We start from the raw sequence: 20935 nt of genomic DNA, 5'->3' as shown, positions 1-20935 counted from the left end.
ACTGGTTTACAGTTCCCTGTTACCTCCCTCCCTCCCTTTTGAATAGCGGGGTTACACTAGCTGCCCTCCAATCTGTAGGAACCAGTCCAGAGTCCAAAGAATTTTGTAAAATGACCACCAATGGATCTACTATTTCTAGGGCTACTTCCTTAAGTACCCAAGGATGAAGATTTTCAGACCCTGGAGATTTATTCGCTTTTCAATCCCATTAATTTCCCCCAAACCATTTCTCTACTAATACCAATTTCCTTCAGTTCCTCACTAAAATTTGTATTTCTCAGAACTTCCAGTGCATTATTCATGTCTTCCTTGGTGAAGACAGATGCAAAGTACGAATTTAGTTCTTCAGCCATTTCTTTGCTCCCCGTTATGAATTCCCCAGCTTTTGACTGAAAGGGGCCTACATTTGTTTTTGCCAATCATTTTCTCTTTACATACCGACAGAAACTTTTACAGTCAGTTTTTATGTTCCCCACTAGCTTATTTTCATATTGCATTTTCTCCTTCTTAATCAATCCCTTGGTACGCCATTGCTGAATTTTAACCTGTTCCCAATCCTCAGGTCTATTGCTTTTTCTTGCTAATTTGTATGTTTCTTATTTGAATCTAATACTATCTTCAATTTTCCTTGTAAGCCATGGTTTGACCATTGTTCCCTTTCTGCTCTTGCACCAAATAGGAATAAACAACTTTTGGAGATCACCTATTAGTTCCTTGAATGCCTGCCATTGCCTGTCCTCAGTCCTTCCTTTCAGTAATATTTCCTAGTCCATCATAGCCAACTCATGCCTCATACCATCACAGTTACCTTTATTGAGATTCAAGACCTTGGTCTCAGAATCAACTATCTCACTCTCCACCTTAATAAAGAATTCTACCATATTATGTTCACTCATCCCCAAGGGTTCTCTCACAACTAGATTGCCAACTAATCCTTTCTCATTGCACAACACCCAGTCCAAAATGGCCTGTTCCATTGTTGATTCTTCAACATATTGGTCCAGAAAACCATCCCATACATACTCCAGAAATTCCCTCTCCATTGTACTGTGACTAATTTCACTCACTCAATCTATACGCAGATTAAAGTCACCCACAATCACAGATTTTATCACATGCATCTCTGATTTCCTGTCCAATGCTATTCCCAACATTACCACTACAGTTGGTGGTCTGTATACCACCCATACACATGTTTTTTGCCTCTTGGTGTTCCTTAACTCGACTCATACAGATGCCACATCCTCTGTGCTAATATCTTTCCTCAATATTGTATCAATGTCTTCTTTAATCAACAATGCAACTTCACCACCTTCTCCTTTCTGTCTGGCCTTCCTAAAAACTGAATAGCCCTCAATGTTTAGTTCCCATCATAGGAACCACGTCTCCCTCATCCTAATTATATCATACTCCTTTACATACATCTGCGCAACTAATGCATCCAGTTTATTTTGAATGCTCTGAGCGTTCAGGTACAAAACCTTATGGTGAGTCCTTTTAACGTTCCTTGTTCCATCCCTACTATTTTATACACTTGTCCTTATCTGATTCTGGCCTATCACTTTTCTTATTCCCCTTGCTGTTTTTTTCTTGTTCTTGATTCCCCTTAAGTATGTTTCCATCCTCCTGCCATATTAGTTTAAACCCTCCCCAACTGCTCTAGCAAGTATCCTCCCAAGGACATCAGTCCTGGTCCTGCCCAGGTGTAACCCGTCCAGTCTGTACTGGCTCCACCCCATCCAGAACTGGTCACAATGACCCAGGAATCTGAAATCCTCCCCCTCGCATGAACTTCTCAGCCACGTATTCATCCCATATATCCTGCTGTTTCTACTCTGACTAGCGCGTGGCACTGGTAGTAATCATGATATAACTGCCTAAGATTGAGGTCCTACTTTTCAACTTGCTACCTAGCTCCCTAAATTCTGCTTTTAGGACCTCCCCTTTTCTTATTATGTCATTTGTACCAATGTGTACCAGTGACTGTTCACCCTCCCCTTCAGGATGTCCTCCAACCGCTCTGAATCATCGACCTTAGCACCAGGGGAGGCAACATACCATCCTGGTGTCTCTTTTGCAGCCACAGAAACGTCTTTCTATTCCCCTCACAATTGAATCCACTATGACGTTTGCATTTCTACGCCTTTTGCTCCTCCCCTGTGCAGTAGAGCAGTGTCTTTGCTACCATATATACAATATATGTATCTATTTCGAATGATAAGATACCTACTCCTGATTCTTCTCTCCCATTGCACCAGATGTATACACTATCTCTGCCAATCTACCTTGTGGGCAAAGGATTAGTGAGGAGCCATTGTTCTGTCTGAGCTGTGGCCTGCTATCCGCACCAGGTCTGCACACAAATGCCCTACCAGATTTGAAAACCCTCTGGTTAGAATTATTGCAAATATAACCCTCTTATTACTAATGTAGACAAGGTAATTGCAGGCTCTATGACAGTTCAGAGGAAAGGTGAAGTGATTCTGCTTACAGATAACTGACACAGGATGTTATTTACTGTTATAAAGTGAGCTTTAAAAAGAATGATTAGATGACCTTCTACATGCTGAGTGTAGATTAAAGATGCATGGATCTTCTCTTGACCCTACTTGCCAACTATAATCAGTTTGTACAACACAAATACATGTCGCACATTACAGGAATTTGAATCAGAAGTGGTATATATATATTGCATCATAATCAGAGACGGTTGGTTGTGTAGCAATACAATGGGGACAGTCAGTAGAGATTATCACGGCAATCAAAACAGCCATACTGATAACTAAGAAGAATGCTTATTGTGATAATCATCAGCGCCAATGTGACCATCTGATTTTGCATAAAACTTGTCAACAGAAAACCTCATCTCACGCACCCTGGAATTCTGCGCACCTGTAGCTTATTTGAAAAGATGTATTTGCTGCAGAAGTAAAGTTTTAATTTTTAAAATCAAACTTGAATTTCTTTTGGCAGCCGCTGCATCTTGTTACAGCAGCATACACAACTTGAACGTATGCATTGTGTTACCACAGTCAAATCACCATCAGTTTAGGATTCACGTTAGCATATCATCCAGAGCAGATAGCCTAAAGATCAATTTGCACGGCAAGTTTAGCGACAGTGCTTTCACTTTGTACTTAGGTAAATGTAAGGTAAAGTCGCCATAGTCCCAGATGACCATAGGCTGCTTTCCCCTTTGAGGGGGGAGAGCTCCCTGATGGTGGTTTAACCTGAGGATCACCATACCTCAGGCAAGGGGCAAGGTTGAGAAGGAGGGCCTTCAACTTGGTAGTAATCGCCCAAAGCTCTGCTTTTAATACTGTAAGTCCATTGCAATGCCAAACTTGACTTTCAGAGCTCTCTGGGTATCGTTGAGGGCTGTTGGAGACCATAGATGATTAATTAGACTCTGCCTGCTACTTTTTAAAACTACCTTTCCTCAGCTTAAATATAAAGATCAGGAGCCCCTCAATGTATTTGTGCATCCTGGAAAATGCAGTGTTTCCTCCTGAACAGGGCAACTGAAGTTCTGGCCAGGCAGAAGACCAGCAAAGAAACCAGAGTTCGGAGTCCAAACTCCATCTACTGGCCTCAGACCAGTAGCTTAGCATTAGCATTGATGTGCTTTCAAACTGGCTGCAATACAATGTCACTGCTGCTAAGCCAGCGTCTCAAAGGGCAATCCACTGATTCATCTTCAAAGTTAGTTTATATGCTCTGTGAGATGTTTGGAAAATAGCTTTAAAATCTAGTAGCTTAATCATCATTATTTAAGCCCATGTATAAAACCTTGTCCGGGAAAAATGGTAAGCATTAGTGGAAGCGGCAAATCAGTTCGGAATATCATCTGAACAGATCAGAGTACAGGAAACAAGTTGAAAATTTAATTTAGTAGAAATCGCTTGAAATGTTTCAACAAGGTTAAAATTGATAAACTTGCATCCTCAAGTATATGGTCATACTGTTTATATGTGTTGTATAAAATACATTTTAGATCATAAAGTAGTGGTGATATGCGTGATCATGACATTTATTTTAAAATGCAAACCTTTAACAATGAAAATGCTAGCATGAGGAAACAATAAGACAAAAATCAAAGGAGTCATGATGTGCTATTTGATTGTAAGCATGAAAGGCTTATTGTCCCTTAATGGCACGAATATGGCAGGATAGTTTTTACATTTTCTTATTAACCAATTGCTGACACTATATTCGATCATAGATTGAGCCAAATATTCAGTACGGCTCCTGTCTTTTTAAAAATGTAATCACGTCATGGCTTTGGTAACTTATGGGGTTTAGCTCACACCAGAACATACACAAAACTGCAGTATTTTGGGATGTAATTACCCAATACTCCAAACAGACCGATCAACGTCACTACATTCAGGCCAAAATGCCTATCATTTACTGTAACCAAATACACTGCTCACGGTAAAACTGAACTCATGCAAAAATGATTTTACTTCTTAAAATAATTTATTTGTAGTTCTCAGCTGGTTAGATTGAAAACCTCTAGGCTGGGTAAGATGTGGATAATATCAGTGAGCTGTTGAACTCCACTGAGGGGCACAGTCACCTGAAACCTTTGTGACATTCAATTGGAGACTAAGCTGTTGAATTCTGCAGAGGAGTCACTTCGCAAACTCCAGGTACTTTCAATCAAACACTGAACGGTTGAATATGCACAGATTCTCACTTGTGCATAGTCAACTTAACGTTCATCATTTGGTTTACAAAAAATACCTGTACGGCAATAAAAATATTTTATCTGACTTTTGATTTTTCTTCAAAGTGCTAGAGTAGTCTTAATAAAGTTAACAAAAAATAGCAAATTGCGTACAATGTAGCATAATTAACTCTTTCCCAATTGCCAAATTTTCCTTTCAGGCCGGTGTGTATATTCTTAACAGCTAAGACGTGTTTAACTCAAATAGTTAAGTTAGTTTTCAAGTTGTTTCTGCACAAGAAGGTAGTGAGTGACTTGGCCTTAGTAAGGCCAAAAGGTTAATTACAGAAAGGGTTTTTCAAATGACACATCAGGCATTTCTCTCAAAAGACATCATATATTTTGATCAGATTTTTGCAAGAAGTTTATGACTATCCTCACAGACATTGCTGGGTTTGCAATCAGCAATACTTTTGTCTAGCTTTCGTTGCCACTGGTAGTGTGAAAGTGCACCTTAATGGGTGTAAATTAACTGAAGTACAGGCATATGGCTTTGGCAAAACGAAATGATCCAAGTTCAAATGTTATTGCAATATGTGATTGCTGCTATTCTCTGGAGACACTTCCAAAGCTATATACCTTTTAAATAGAGGGATTCGAGGGCTATAAGGTCTTCTTATGATACCTCAAGGGAATACTGGCTGTTGCTTTGTTTAAATTGACAGCATTTTTAAAAAATGATTATCTGCTGAAGAATTAGCTCTAATGGACAGGATGATGTATGTATTTTAAAATACTGTTTCATGCAATGCATTAGACCTTGTACTTTTGTCTTTATATATTCCCTTTGAAAATGGCAATGATTTTAACATATACAAGTCTCGTCATTGATTGATATAATCTTTTTTGAATAAACATGACAATGGATATACTTCATAAATTGCAGTGCTATTGCAAAATAAGATCATTATTAATCCTGGGTTACCCCACCCAGGACATGCCTTTATGAATTAAAGAATTATGTTTAAAAGCTCAAACTCTTGCTATCTCAGTGATACCTAAAACAGTCAAGTGTAACAGTGTTTTATTAGATTGATAGGTGTGTGCCTAACCACGACAATCATGAGGATATAGGAAATATAATTCATTTTGTGTTCAAAGTTTGAAGAAGTTGGTCGTGACTGCGTCCTCTCATAAATAAGGTTCTAGATAACAATCTAACTGAAACATTGCAGATTGTAACAGAATTGGCAGTTATACTGAAAGACGGCATCGCAGTAGTTAAATTTACCAAGCAAAAATGCTGTTTTGTAAGGGTCTATAAAACAATGACTTTTTTCCTGATAAGATACTATGGGACATCTATGCCTCACTAAATGTCTTCGGTAGCGGGATATTGATGAATTTCTAAATATGTTTCATTGAAAGTAAAATGTAAAATTTTAGTGGGGTTCTTGCACTTGTTACTACACACGATGTGTCAGCAACTGCTCAATCCTCTGTGCTCCTATAATCCTGTAAAAGTGTTTAATCATTTCCAAACATTAACTTCAAAATAAGGATTTGTTTTCTATCGTATAATTCAACATAATTGGTATACTCAAATTAGATCAGTGAATTTGATCTTTTAGACCAAATAACACTCACTGTAAAAAGGCGTTTTATACAAGTTCAGATTTAATTAGCACAGCTCCGACAATTAGTTCCAATTTTTGCAGAGGCAGAACACAAGTACATTTAATAATGAAAAGGTGAATAAAACAGTACATTCCGTTTGTTTACTATGCAAGCAAACAAAGTGGTAGAGATTTTGATTGCACGCCAAATATGGATAACCGCGGCGTCAAAATTGTGAGTGGAAGATAACTGAAGTGCCAGGAACAAAACGTAACCATTGAAATGGGATCTTATGTTATTCTGTGGTATCAGAAATAAAGTAGAGATCTTTCTGCAAAGAAGTATTCTTAATGGAGTGAGTCTCAAAAAGCTGCTAGCAGCCATCTTGGGTTTTACCCGATGACATTGGGCTTTAAAAGGAAGCAAGATTTTGTTGGCAGAAATTAACATTATTGTATTGGTGTAATCATTTTAAAATGAGCACAAACACCTAAAAACGATGTGTTGATTTAAAGTAGATATTAATGTGATCCAATGCTCCTCCACTTACGCTGTATCTTGCTCACAAGTGCTCCAGTTGCTCTGAAAGGGTTAATATTTTTCAATTCTGCAAAAAGGCAGTCATTAAGGTGACTCTTTGAAGGTTTGCTCGGTAGCAGCACTTAAAATGTAGAGCTAAATCATTTGATCGGCATGACATCACAGGAGAGAAGGCTAAATGATTTGGACCACTGCAAATGATTAGGGAACCACATGCATACTTACCCCAGGTCACACTGGCACCAATGTACAACTATGGTATGTATAGCAAAAAAAAAAGCTGCAACAGACCGAAACCCAAAAGGGACATCCAAACCCACATCTTGCTGTGGTTGGCTTGTAATGCATATGCCTCAGCAAGGAAGCACAACCTACTACACATTGTTTATACAAAAGATTCCTTTTGATCGGGGCGACGGCAAAACCACAGGCTGTGCTCGTCCCCAAAACAAAATGTTTTTAACTTCTAGTCTTTGCAATGCTTGGCGCCAAGCTGAGAACAGTAAACAATAAACATAGGGTTAGGAATGACAAATTGGTTTTTATAGTTGAACAAGTGATGGCATAGTACAGTACATGATCCTTTTTTGCAGCAAGGAATTTGACTTGCACTCAGGTGAAACTGTTAATGTATACTACATTTTCCCATTAACAATTAAATAAAAGCTGGGACTTTTCACTTTTTGGTTTTCCAAGGGAAACAAAAGTCCTGCAATTAGTTGCTACTGGTACAATTTACATAAATTATTTGCAAATAATGAAAAAGGTTTAATATGATTTTTTAAAAACAGAATAATTAATAAAAAGGGACAGAATTGTGGAACAAAATCCTATGCAATTAAAAACAGAATTTGGTTTACTCAGCAAAAGTCAAGAAATGTACCCGATTCAATGTCTCAGATGTAGATTTACCACGACTGTGAGTGCAGATCTGGTGTTTCTGGCCCATCATAGCAATTTTGAAAGGGCAGTTCCACCCTCGGTCTGTGCGCCCTACAGGAGCTAATTTGTTAGATAGGGTAGCCACTTGGTGAATATAATTTTAATTTAATTAGTCTGGAGCATCGGCCGGATCAGAGGTTATCAACTGACGGGTCACGATTCAGGCCACTGTTCTTTTAGATGTATATTAATGACCTGGATTCGGGTATGTTGAGGACATCATTTCAAAGTTCACAAACGATATGAAATTTAGAAATGTAGTAAACAATGAAAAGACAGTAACATATGTCAGCAGTACATAGGCTGGTGAAATGGGTAGATACATGGCAGACAAAATTTAATGTTGGCCCAATGTGAAGTGATGCAACTTGATAAGAAGAATGAAAAGAGGCAATATGAAATAAAGAGTACAATTTCAAATCTTGTGCAGAAACAGGGGGATCTGGGTGGGCGGGGGGGGGGGGGGGTACATAGATCAGTAAAGGTGGCAGGACAAGTTGAGGAGGTTGCTAAAAAAAAATGAGGTCCTTGGCTTTATTAAGAGGCAGAGAGTTCAAAAGCAATGCCAAACGTTTAGAAAACACTGGTTAGGCCTCAAGTGCAGGATTGTGTACATTTCTGTAAAATACACTTTAGGAAGGATGTTAAGGTCTTGGATAGGGTGTAGAAGAGATTTATAGGATCATAAGAAATAGAGCAGGAGTGTGCCATTTAGCCCATCGAGCCATTCAATAAGATCATAGCTGATAGGATTGTAGCCATAACAGCCTTTTCTTCCCTGTCCCCACAACCTTTGACTCGCTTGCCAATCAAACATCTGTCTAACTGAGCCGTCATATATTCAATGAAGCAACCTCCACTCATTTGGGTGGAAGAGATTTCCAAAGACTAACAATCCTGTATCAATTATGAGAGAGCACAGTCATGAGGAGTAACTGGAGAAGGTGGGGTTGTTCTCTTTTGAGTCGAGAAGGTTAACAGGAGACAGAGGTGTTCAAAATCATGAGCCCGATTTCAATAAAGTAAAAACTGTTTCCAAGGCAGGAGAGTTGGTAACCAGAGTACATAGAAGTAAGGTGATTGGCAAAGGAACCAGAGGCAATGTGAGGAAATTAATTTTTTGTCTGGAATACAGGGCGCGATTCTCCGCTCCCGCGCCGGTTGGGAGAATCGCCTGGGCAGCCAAATTTTCCCGTGACGCCGGACCGACGCCCTCCCACGATTCTCCCAAGCGGCGAGAACAGCCCCGTCGAGTTCCGCGCGGCGCAGGCCGGAGAATCGCCCGAGACACCCAAAATGGCGATTCTCCGGCACCCCTGCTATTCTCAGGCCCGGATGGGCCGAGCGGCCAGCCCAAAACAGCGGGTTCCCCCCAGCGCCATCCACATCTGGTCGCTGCCGGCGGGAACGCTGGGGGGGCGGCCTGCGGGGGTGCTCCTGCACCGGGGGGGGGGGCCCTCAAATGGGGTGTGGCCCGCGATCGGTGCCCACCGATCGTCGGGCCGTCCTCTCTGAAGGAGGACCTCCTTTCTTCCGCAGCCCTGCAAGATCTGTCTGACATCTCGGAGAGGACGGCAACCACGCATGCGCGGGTTGGCACCGGCCAACCCGCGCATGCGCGGGTGACGCCAGTTATGCGGCGCCGGCCACGTCATGTATGCGGCGTCGCCTTGACGCGGCTCCAAGACCTGGTGCGCGTAAATGATGCGGCGCCGCTCCTAGCCCATTATCGGGCCCTGAACCGGTCGGGATAGGGGCCGTTTCGTGCCGTCGTGAACCTCGACGGCGTTCACGACGGCGCAAACACTCTGCCTCCAACTCGGAGAATCCCGCCCACAATGTCTGAAAAGGTGGTAGAACCAAATTCAATAGTAAAATTCCTAAGGAACGAGGTAAATATTTAAATTAAAAAGAAAGAAACAGGGCTATGGACAAAGAGCAGGGGAATCAGAATAAACAGATACTGTACCAAAGAGCCAGCATAAGCATGATGGACCAGCTAGTCTCTTTCACCATATGATTCTATGCATATAACAAATTGCATTAATCTTGAAGATGGTTGGAACAAAACATTGAAATTCTATTTATGCTTAGAAGAGCCACCAGATACGATTTGCTTCTTAGCAGGAAGCTCAATTCATTAAATATGCAGCCCTGCTTTGTCCTGGAAATTGATGAACAGCCTGAGAGATTTGTGATATGGAGGACATTGATATCTGAGTCTGTTTCAATATAGAGCTCTGTTGGCTTGTTTTGAGTACAAAGATTGCATACTTTACCTAACTGTCAGTCTTGACTTAGTGGTAGCACTCTGGTCGCTGACACAAAGGGTTATTGGCTTCAAGCCCCGCTCCTGATACTCAAATACATAACCTTAGACTGACATGTCAGAGGAATACTGAGGGGGTGCTGCATTGTTGCAGGTGCTGTCATTTTAATGAAGTATTAAATTGAGACCCTATCGGCCCGCTTGGGTATATGTAAAAGGTCCTAAGGCACTTTTCAAAGTGAAGCCCGGGAGATAATTTGGCCATTTATCTCAGTACTGTTTGTGGATCCTTGCTATATTAGCTGCTATATTTTCCAATTTAGAATAGTGCTTACATTTCAAAATTATTATTTGGCTATAAAGCATTTTATGATGTTATAAACTTGTGACAGGTCTTGTATAATGCAAGTTCTTTTTCTCTTTCTATTTTTAATTCAGGTTAGTTCTCGTCAGATTTGAGCAGCAGATCACAGGACTTGATGAGTAAACAAGTTAATGGGTAACTTTTTTCTCAGAAATACGTGATCCACGTTATGAGAAATTATGGTAGATTTAAGGTGATATATTTTGAAACAGATTTTTGTAAATCAATAAAACCACTTTATTTATCATTAGGCTGCTTACTATTGATTCTAATAGTTCTCTAATTCGTAAAATCCAGATTTGCATGGTTTACAAAGTATGTTATATGTGCACCTGGCAGTTTATGCTACATTCAGAAAAATTATCATAAATATAGATGTATAGTTAACCTAGATTAATGTGTGCATAAGGTAAATGCTTGGATTCTCAAGAAACATGGACTTGGCTAGAAAATATATGGAGGCGACCCAAGTTGCAACCAAATCTAGTCACTGTGAGGACTTCTGAAGGGACAACCATTGAGATCTATGTGACCCCTCTAAATTTTGAGCTAATATCTTGACATGCGATTCTCTGATACGCAATGTCATAATCACCGCTTTCCGTAAAAACTCTGATTCCCTGCTCCACCAGATGTCAGAGGGATTCCACAATGTAAATATTTGCTGCTTTTGTGGAAGTAAGATCTGTCTGGTTCTTTATATGTGAGAGCCTGATAGATAAACTCTTTGTCTCCTGGTTGCAACTAGAGTCTGATACAAAGTTTGGATATTCCCAACTGGGTAGGTCAACCGTGCTTTGTTTCAAAAGCTGTATTGTACAGCTGACGTGAATAGCAGTTAAAATAAACAGATTTAAAACAATTGCTATCAGTATTTTCAACGATTAATGTCATGATCCTCTGATATATTTGAGAAGATTGAGGGTTAGGGCTGGCACTGCTGCCTCACAGCGTCAGGGACCCGGGTTCGATTCCGGACTTGGGTAACTGTCTGTATGGAATTTGTATGTTTTCCCCTGTCTACGTGGGTTTCCTCCGTGTGCTCTGGTTTCCTCCCACAGTCCAAAAATGTGCAGATACGGTGGATTGGCCATGGTAAATTGCTCCTCAGTGTACAAAAAGACATGCAGGTTTGGTGGGGTTACGTGGCTAGGGTGGGGCAGTGGGCCGAGGTAGGTTGCTCTTTCGGGTCAGTGCAGATTTGGTGGATGGAATGGCATCCTTCTGCACTGTAACCGTTCTATGGATTCTATGGAGTACTGGCTATTCCATTTAAAATGCATGTAAAGTGCAGTTGTTTTCCACTTATGTAAACTTAACCCAGTTAATTGAATATGGTTATTTACAAATGCCTCATATTTACTGGAAATTCTGGCCCAAAATTAATTCCCAATGAGTATTTTGCATAATTTTGCCTTTAGATCAAAAGACATTCAATCAATGTCTTGACTCCATTTACCTAATAAATAAATATCGTACAGTGAATTACACCTACACAAGATTATCCTGCAAATACTTCAGGAAGGGGAAAAATGGGAGTGAGCAACTGTGATTTATAATAGGGACAAGTTTTCAGTTACATAATGAAACTGTTCTAAATTTCTTCTCAGTTCACAAACTGCCTAAATATGGGGAAGGAAAGAGAACTGGGAGATGAATACTAACCCTAACCCTAAATGAATACTACTCAACAAAATTATTTAACCTCATAATACTTAATTATGTAATCGTCACTGCTCCAGACGTTATGAAATTAGATAGGAGGTACTATGCCTGAACTGAAAAACAGATCAATTTTCCAAATTTTGCAGTAAATTGCAAAAGCAAACTTGGTTTCCACAGGGCAATATCGGCTTCTTGCACTGGATTGTTTTGCATTTACATTTTGGCATCATTTAGGCAGTAAGAAATAAGCAGCCAAGTTTTTTTAAAAGGAGGCATCAAATATACAAAGACTGTATTGAAGTTATACTGTATAGGCTCAGGTTCATGGCAGAGGCAAAGGCTAATTAAGTTTTCTACTAATCACAGTTCAAAAAGCTGCACAGGCATTGGCAGTGAACCCTATATGCTACTTTTAAAAAATGCAGCCTAAACGTATTGTGGCTTGGAAAGGAACTCTAAAGAATTACCTGGGGACCTCACTTCCCTCAAAATATAGCGCCACTAATACTCTCCAGATCTGCTGGCCCCTTCTCTAACTGTGTCAAGAAAATGTTTACGTTCAGGATGGGTTCATCTGAAAGGTCAAAGAAATTTAGGAGTCTTAAGATCCAACGACAATAGTATTAAACCGTCTGCCTCAAAAAACGGAGGAGGAAAAAAAATTAAAAATCATTTACTTGCTAAGATCAATGGAAAAATTATTTCCATTGCATTTCAATTGCTACCAGCTTGTAATTTTATAAAATCACCACCACTGTGGCAAAAGAACCATGTTTCATCTGCACTTCAAAGACTTGTACAGTTTGAAGGAAAAGCATGCTTACGTGCTTACAATGAATTTAAAACCTTGATGAAAATAATGGGGACTATCTAGTGTAATTATTTGTGATTTCATCTAACAGACATTTGGCTACTAGTCCAAAATACATTTACAAAACAGAAGTAAACAAGGCATAAAAAAAGCCAAGGGCGTAACATTGAACTGAGCGGGCTTATCCCAAATAAGATACGATTCAAACAAATTCAGCTTTTCAATGGACAGAATGATCACTTAGTGAAATTTGTCACCACTTTTGGAGGGACTGGAATGCTTTGCTGATAGATTCACTACCACAGCCAATATTTTATTAAAATGATAGACCATATTTCCATCCAGCCGTTTAACATCACTGTCCTTCCATTGTGTGAAAGCAAAATACCATTCACAATATTTCTAATGTTAGCTGTCTTTCAACATTCTGATGCAAACGCTACATGTTCGGTGGTTTGCACACAAAACTTTAAAGAATCCAGTAGCTTGTGGACATTGCCTTGACTGGATATCCTAATGTGAGGAGATCAACTATTACAGCAAAACAAAAATGTTAGCAGATCAATCAGTGGTCATAAAATGGAAAAAAAGTAAAATGATATTAAAGAGCACAATGCTTGAAATGCAATTCCATTCTTTAAGCAGCAAAACTCACTGGAGAGACTTTTGGCTTTTTGTCTCCTGAATTTTGGAAACAAGCCTGCATTGACAAGGCTATGTCGTAAATTTAATTCAATTTTTAACCACCAAAAGTAGCAAGTGAGCAAAATATATAACTTCCAGAACGACTAGGTGCATATTGCAAATGTGCACTCAGGCAGATAAATGTTGGACAGAATTTCGAAATGGATAGTAATGCTCTGGGAATAAGAATCGCATCATTCTTAGAATCACATATTGAAATGAAAATATTATAAATGCTGCCAAAGCTAGAGGAAACAAAATAGTTGCGTTAGGATTTTTATGGGCAAACGAATATCCTGCATACGTTCAAGGTACTCAGCATGCAATGATAAAGAGAATAATTGTCTGTACGATTAATGAAATAGAATCCACTTGAAAAACAAAGGCAAGTTTTCAGTCGGGGATTCAGTAGATATCTTTCTCTATTGCTGTATTTGTTTTCATTTTAATTTAAAAGTGGATATTCACTGAATCTCACGTATCCAGAAACAAATAGGAAATTAAAGTTGAAAAGGTTCTATTATAAATTAGAGATTTTTAAGCCACTCTTTAAATGAGCTGTGTAAAAACTTTTTTAAAAATTCTGTTCGAATCGCATGTAGCAAACACATACCAGAGCAAGGTAGCAGCGATTTATTTTTTTTTAAAAAAGAGGTGACTATATGCCTAATTTGTATTACATGATTCCACTTATCTGCTGGTTTCGTGCCATCCATGTAGTGGGCTGGCATTCTTGCAGCAATCATGATGTAAAGACCAAACAGACTGGCGCCTGGCGTCTGGCATCTCCATGAGAAAGAAACGGCTGAATGACTATGGATGTCATCTAGTCATACTGCATGCAGCAGCATGTATTGGCATGTGAAACTGTACAGACACTGTTCTGCCCCAGACACCACCTAGCTAAAATCCACTGCAAGCTGTTGTAATTGCAACTGCAAATTTTAAACAATTAAAATTTCAGAACCATTTTGACAATAAAACAAAAAATAAAGCCCCCCCCCCATCAGCTCCATGCGTTTCCATGCTTGAAGTACATTTAGTCCTTCAGCACAATAAACCCTCCCCTTGTTCCAGGCTTAACTAAACACATTTAAAGCAAAACAGTTTGAAATGCTGCACTTCATACACGTTGCTCGTGAATGGAGAAGAATTTATACAGACGTATTAACATGAAAAAATTAAGTAGGAACATGAAATTATTTTTAAATTTCGACAAAATAAATCGTTATATCAAGATCACTTGGCTTATGAAATACTGCCCCTTCCTTATATTTGGGTGAGCGAGGAAGAAAAGCTTCTGTAGGCTGTTGTTTGGCAGGCTGCCTGGTGGTGTGGGGTGTGTGTGTGCGTGTGTGTGTGTGGGTGCATTGGGGTGAAATAACCTGTAATTCCTAACTTCCTTTCCTCAAGTTCGTTTAAACATAAATCTGCTCAAAAGCCCACCATCATGAATCTTGACCATCATTTTGACTTTATCAATTACTATTAAACAGAATTTTGTTTTGTAAAACTTGCCTGTTTTAAAATCAGTTTATTTTTAAACTCCCAAGATACCAAATCATTCTAGCTTCTTCAAAACTCACATTCGTCACTAAAATTATTTTGAAGTATGTAGATACATGTTAAATGGGAATTTTTTAATATTTGGGTAAATAATCTACATTTTCAAATGGATAAGAATCTTTTATTTCTTGAATTATTTATTTTAGTGCCCAATTTCTGAATAAATGACTTTTTAACCAGCTGTTTAGGTACCAATTTACTCTAGCCAAAGTGAAACTCTCCCTCTTATTTTCCCAGCTCTGCTTTGGGTTGCTACCTTACTCCCATTGTTCTCACACTACACATCAGCGCCCCAATGCACTAATTATTTTGTACATAAAACATACTTCTGTGGAACTGTCAGTGACATATTTACAAGCAAGGAAAACGAAAAGTCTTTTTCTGAAATGAAAACAGGGCTTCAACTTCTCAATTTGAATTTTTTCCCCAAAAAGTGCGCAGCGGAGGGGAAAAGATGAATTGTACTTTTCCAGTAAATTATACTCAGAAACATTTAAATTCATTCATATATAACATTTGTACAAAACCTTTTTGGGGGGAGGCTATAGGAACGAATGGAAGATATAAAAATTGTGTATGTACACTTACATTCCTATATGAACAGGCACTCAGGAATTAAAATGTCTTGAGCTGTATATACCAAAATACATTTTTACAAGTCGATTGCAGAGTCTTGATGCAAAATGATTACAAACTGTCCTTACTTAGGTTTCAAGGAGTTCTGTAACAAAGTAAACAATGTGACATTTCTTCATTGCTGAAAAAGTTCAATACCAAAACATTATTGTGACTTAAAACCCCAAACATGCATATTCTAATGGAATGCAGTGATCGCTACAATCAGGACCATAGATGGTAACAAAATGTCATTGTTATGGTGTATTTTGCCCCAGAGTTGAACAGTATCCAGTATATTAAGGCCAATTCTTGTATTCTAAATTTGTGTTAACGAGGCTCTGTTTCACACTTATAAAGGTTTGTATAGATGGTAGAACAACCAGACAGTTGTTTTTGCTGCACTACTACAATACGTATAAATCATCCTTCTCATTTTTAATGCAGAATTTTAAAAAAATACATAAAAGATTTAAACTGTGTCAGTCAGGTAGCTGCTGGCTTTATATATTGATCCAAGCTTTTAAAATAAAATTCAAATATAAATGTTATTCTCAACAATAGAAAAAAAGGAAGCAAAGTTAAATCTATGAGACTACCCAGGCAAATATTTAGCAAAAGTGCAACTAAGACACCGAAGATTGATATCTCAAGTACAAATTTAGGTAACTGACTGGAATTATTGTTAAATAAACAACATAATTACATTGTTTCCTAGCATTTCCTTCTTGCAATGGGAAGTTAGAAATTGTGTTTAATTAAATTACTCAAATATCCCAATCAGCTGATGAAAACAAAGGGTCACGCTTCAGAAATATTTGACCATAAAAGCACTTTGAAAAATATGAAAAAAGATGACATTATAGGTATGGGGAAAATAAATTCTAGGCTCAAATATAAAGGCATAAAATTACCTTCCAATTCTTAATTGCCCACTACTGATGAATCAGACATCACACTACAATTCATAATCACATATGGCACAGTTCTGGAATCTAATTACACATTATCTGAAGATTTGATAAATATATTCCGAATAGTTGCCAAAGAATTGGTGATGGTCACTTCACAGAAAATACAGGATGTTCATAGAATAATTTGCCTAGGATTTTACTCTAGTATAGCTTTTGGTGTTGTTATCGCCATCATTTCAACATTATAACTGCTCTACAAATAAAACTTAATAAACGGACACAATGCCCTATATTAGATTTCAAAGAGACTCATTTCACGATCTGTACTGACACCTGACATAATGCTGGCAGAAAAATATCTTTCTTTAGAATGTCACCATCACAATCCCATTAAAGTGGTGACCTGTTTAGCTCAGTTGATTGGACAGCTAGTTTGTGATGCAGAGCAAAGCCAACAGCGGGGGTTCAATTCCTGGCTGATGTTATTCATGCACCCTTTTGAAAAGGGTTCTAAAGGACCTTGACTTATAGCAGAGAATCACTTTGTAAATACAAGTATCATTTTTGCCTGTCTATGTAAGTGGAAGGAGAGCTGTATGTTCATTGGACGTGTTGTTAAATGGGAACTAATGTGTAATCTGTTAGTGAAGTTTAAATATTCTTTTCTTTTAATAAAGTTTGTTTATAAACTAACCAAGCCCTATTTCTTATATTGTCACTCGTGGAACAAATGGACCTTTCTGCACCACATTAAACTTAAAAAGGTTATGGCATATGGCCCAGCCTCTTAGCCACTGTTGAGAGTTGACCAGGCATCCGGAATTTGCCTTCTCAACCTTGCCCCTCGCCTGAGGTGTGGTGATCCTCAGGTTAAATCACCACCCGTCAGCTTCCCCCTCAAACGGGAAAGCAGCCTAAGGTCACCTGTGACTATGGCAACTTAACTTTTTAAAGTCAATATAAAAATATAAAACTTTGTACAAATGTTATAAATGAATGAATTTAAATGCGATATGGAATTATCCTCAACTTCTTTTTATTTTTGTTACCGTTCTCCTTTTTACAAAATTGGCCTTTAAATAAACACTGACGGCACCAAGGAATTAATCCTTTACAGGAATTACCGAGTCTGATGATTTGATGGAGTAGAGTTAGTTACAATCATCAATCCATGGCATACCTCAGCTCCAACTCAAGGTGATGTCTTCATTCTCACTGATTAAACAGATATCAATGCTGAATTTGAATTAAAGTCAAATATTCAAGATTTTAGCTTCAAATCCAGACTCTTTTTTTAAGTTAAAGAAAAAACATGAAATTTCAGTTGCAATACAGTTATGTCGGCAAATGTGATGGCAACATCCTCAAAACAGAAGACTGTCATTTTTGGGTGGTGATGGTTGAGGAAGTAATGCTCTTCCTTAAATAGTGCCGCTTCATCCAAATTGGATTGGATTTGTTTATTGTCATGTGTACTGAGGTGCAGTGAAAAACGCACTTCTATCAATGCTGCATTAAAATGTTAGTCCAGAATATGTGCTCCAATCAAGGGTTGGGACTCAAAAGTTCGACCTTCCAAAGTGAGGCAAGAGCACTGCTAACTTCCCAATCTGAACATTTTGGGGCCTGCTTTTCCAATGTAGACAGGTTTTATTGCCTAATTTATGGATGTTATCTTGCAATATTATTTTCCATTTGACGTCTGAGCTTATTTCTGGAACGTGTGGATTATATGCATTGTGGGTAGTCTGATCTAATTATTGCCCACTTCTAATTCACCATTCTGAAAACAGTGACAGTGACCAATACAGATCAAGTAATCCTCAGCCTAAAAATGGTTGGAATCGTGATGATGTTCAGGTAAGGCTGTGAAGTTGAGAGAATTGAAGTCTTGGGAAATCCTTTACCACATTACTGAATTGCACCACTGAGCTGGATGCTTCGTCTTCCCATGTCGGTACTACAAACTTCAAATTAAAACAGCCAAATATCTGTCATAAAATTAATACATTTCCAGTCTTTAGAGCCCTTATATTATTCTGTTCCAGCTGGAAAACCATCATAGAGAGACATAAATAAGAATTTCTGTAAATGCTAGAAGATATCTAATTGGATCCCTGGCTTTCCTGACTTGACAACAGCTGTAGTGGGGCCCTGATCATCTTTGGCTGCCAGTAAACCTTACTGCCTACCTGCAAGAAAATAAACATCTTTAACATATTCATATTTGTATGGCATTCAGTAATAACTATACACAAAGGTAGATTGTGATACTGAAGGTTTTTTTTGTACTAGTGTAAAGGTCATTCAGCCTGCTTTTTATTGTCACATGTTGATTTCAGAGTTTCGACAGATGACATAATCGACCGCAGAATGGACCAGAAGAATCGGTGTTATCCATGGCTGAGTCTGAACTTGTAAATAACAAACATAGTAAATATTTCTGTGCCCTTCTTGAATTCAATGTCTGCACAACACTGACTGTAAATCAAAATGTTTTGCTCGACATTCCACTCATTGAATATATCCAGCATTTAACAGGCTGCACCCAGTGGAATGCACTTTATTTACACACAAAGTTCTACCTATTAAAGCAACAGATTAACATTTTAGTATTAGCTTGCTGAAAAATACCTATTAACTGAAACCTTTGTTCAGCACATTTTGAAGGGGTGGGCTATTAACATCAGCTGGTGCTTGTGCTCCGTCAATCTTCAGGATATTAAATTCAATCTTGGTGTAATCTAATCACTCATCAAATTAATCCTTTTGTCTTATTCACACTTTTTATGTTCAGTGACATCCTGCAGCATGGGTCTTGGTCAATTCACTGACGGCAACAAAATAAATTGCAAAGAAAATAAATACAAGTCCTACTTGCACTTTTATGGCTATGATTTAAAAATCTGATTTGCTTTATCAAACCTTCAAACATCATAACTGCTACAACAGCTAATATGGTTTAGTGTTTATTGATTAAAGTCAGCATATTATGGAAGTGTAGTGGGTGAAGATATCCAAGGTGGTTTTGAATGCAGTTGCTTTCAAACACTGACCAAGGTGTAACTGCAGAGATTCAACGTCCACAGAACAATGGAAGAAGAGAAGACAGTGATGAAGAGTAATGCACAAAATGACACGACAAAGATCTACAGGAAAGACTGGCAGAGACAGAGGGAAGGAAAACATGGGAAAAGAGATTGTCATCAAAATAAATAATCTGACCTTTGATTCACTAATATTTTCTCATACAACCACTACTGTGGTACAGAAAATAACTTGAATTACTGAAAAATAAACTGTTCGGCTCCATCATGCATGAGAGCAGCTAGAATTTGTATAATTGCACAATGTAATTGTGGTGGTGATTTGCTTTTAGTGGAAAAAACAGGAAAGGGAAGTTGTCAGAGGAATGCATGGTATCCCCTTATCCTGCAGCTGTTGAACTCTTACAGCAATTTCTGTTTTTATTCTACATCCATCATCTAGAAATGAAAACTCAGGAAATTTATTCTTGCTGGACAAGCTGGGCAAGTTTTTGCATCAGCATGTCAGTGACTGTTGATGACAGAAGGAGCTACTTTTGAGAGCTTACTTAGTCCATGACTGTAAGGGAGCTAAATTAACATATACTACTGAAATGGTACGGTCACGGAACACACTTGGTAAATAAAGGTATCCAGCAATGTTAATTTAGTCTCCTCACATTGTCAAGCTCAGAAACTCTGCCAAGTCCATTTTTCTGATTAGTTCATCAACATTTACTGTGTACACCAACGATCAAAAACGCACGAGATATAATTGAAACATCTTCCACAAGAAGCAGTGCTGATAACAAACTCACTTTGGAAGTACAGACCAAATGCAAATTTGTACTGGAGGGGTTAAAATCCAGCTATTCACTGTGAACAAATGCATTCAGCAAAACAATTCTCCCAGTATTTATACAAGAACAGCTGAGCACAAATATTTCACTTTACAACACAGAACAGAGGTCATTAGTAAAAATGTTTACATCGAAGAAAAGGCATTAGAGGCACTAAATGAAAACACAATGAAACTAAAATATTAATTTTTAACTTTATGTCCATGTGTATCTATTGCCAGGTACAAACATTATAAAATATTACACAGGAATGCAACAAACTCTTTTGTAATATCCCATTTAAAGATAATGGAAAAAGTAGTCTATAAAAACTCTCAAGTTATAGCTATCTTTTATTCCAATCAATGCTTGGTAATGTTTTTGCAGTATTGACTATTTAATGAATGAAAGGAG

At 38.3% G+C, this 20935-nt stretch overlaps 1 protein-coding gene and 1 long non-coding RNA gene across 7 annotated transcripts in view; one reads left to right on the top strand and one right to left on the bottom strand.

The window, feature by feature from the left end:
- Positions 1-20935, bottom strand: part of taf3 (TAF3 RNA polymerase II, TATA box binding protein (TBP)-associated facto) — a 233654-nt gene that overhangs the window by 103460 nt on the left and 109259 nt on the right. The window contains exon 1 of one of the 6 annotated variants that reach the window (XR_011934018.1): positions 15716-15832. The exons of 3 other annotated variants lie outside the window; for them this stretch is intronic. The gene's annotated coding sequence lies outside the window, so the exon portion shown is untranslated. Of the gene's footprint in view, positions 1-7051; positions 7148-14241; positions 14388-15715; positions 15833-20935 lie in introns of those variants that run through there. 2 more of the 6 variants (XR_011934016.1, XR_011934017.1) reach the window with 2 other exon arrangements.
- LOC140387654 (uncharacterized) lies at positions 19011-20348 on the top strand. Its single transcript, XR_011933929.1, has 2 exons — positions 19011-19073; positions 19454-20348. It is a non-coding gene; the product is annotated as an uncharacterized lncRNA (long non-coding RNA).

This window comes from Scyliorhinus torazame, chromosome 13 (assembly GCF_047496885.1).
Source record: "Scyliorhinus torazame isolate Kashiwa2021f chromosome 13, sScyTor2.1, whole genome shotgun sequence".
Classification (NCBI taxonomy): Eukaryota; Metazoa; Chordata; class Chondrichthyes; order Carcharhiniformes; family Scyliorhinidae; genus Scyliorhinus; species Scyliorhinus torazame.
The sequence above is the reverse complement of the archived record's forward strand: the minus strand, read 5'-3'. Positions and strand labels throughout refer to the sequence as shown.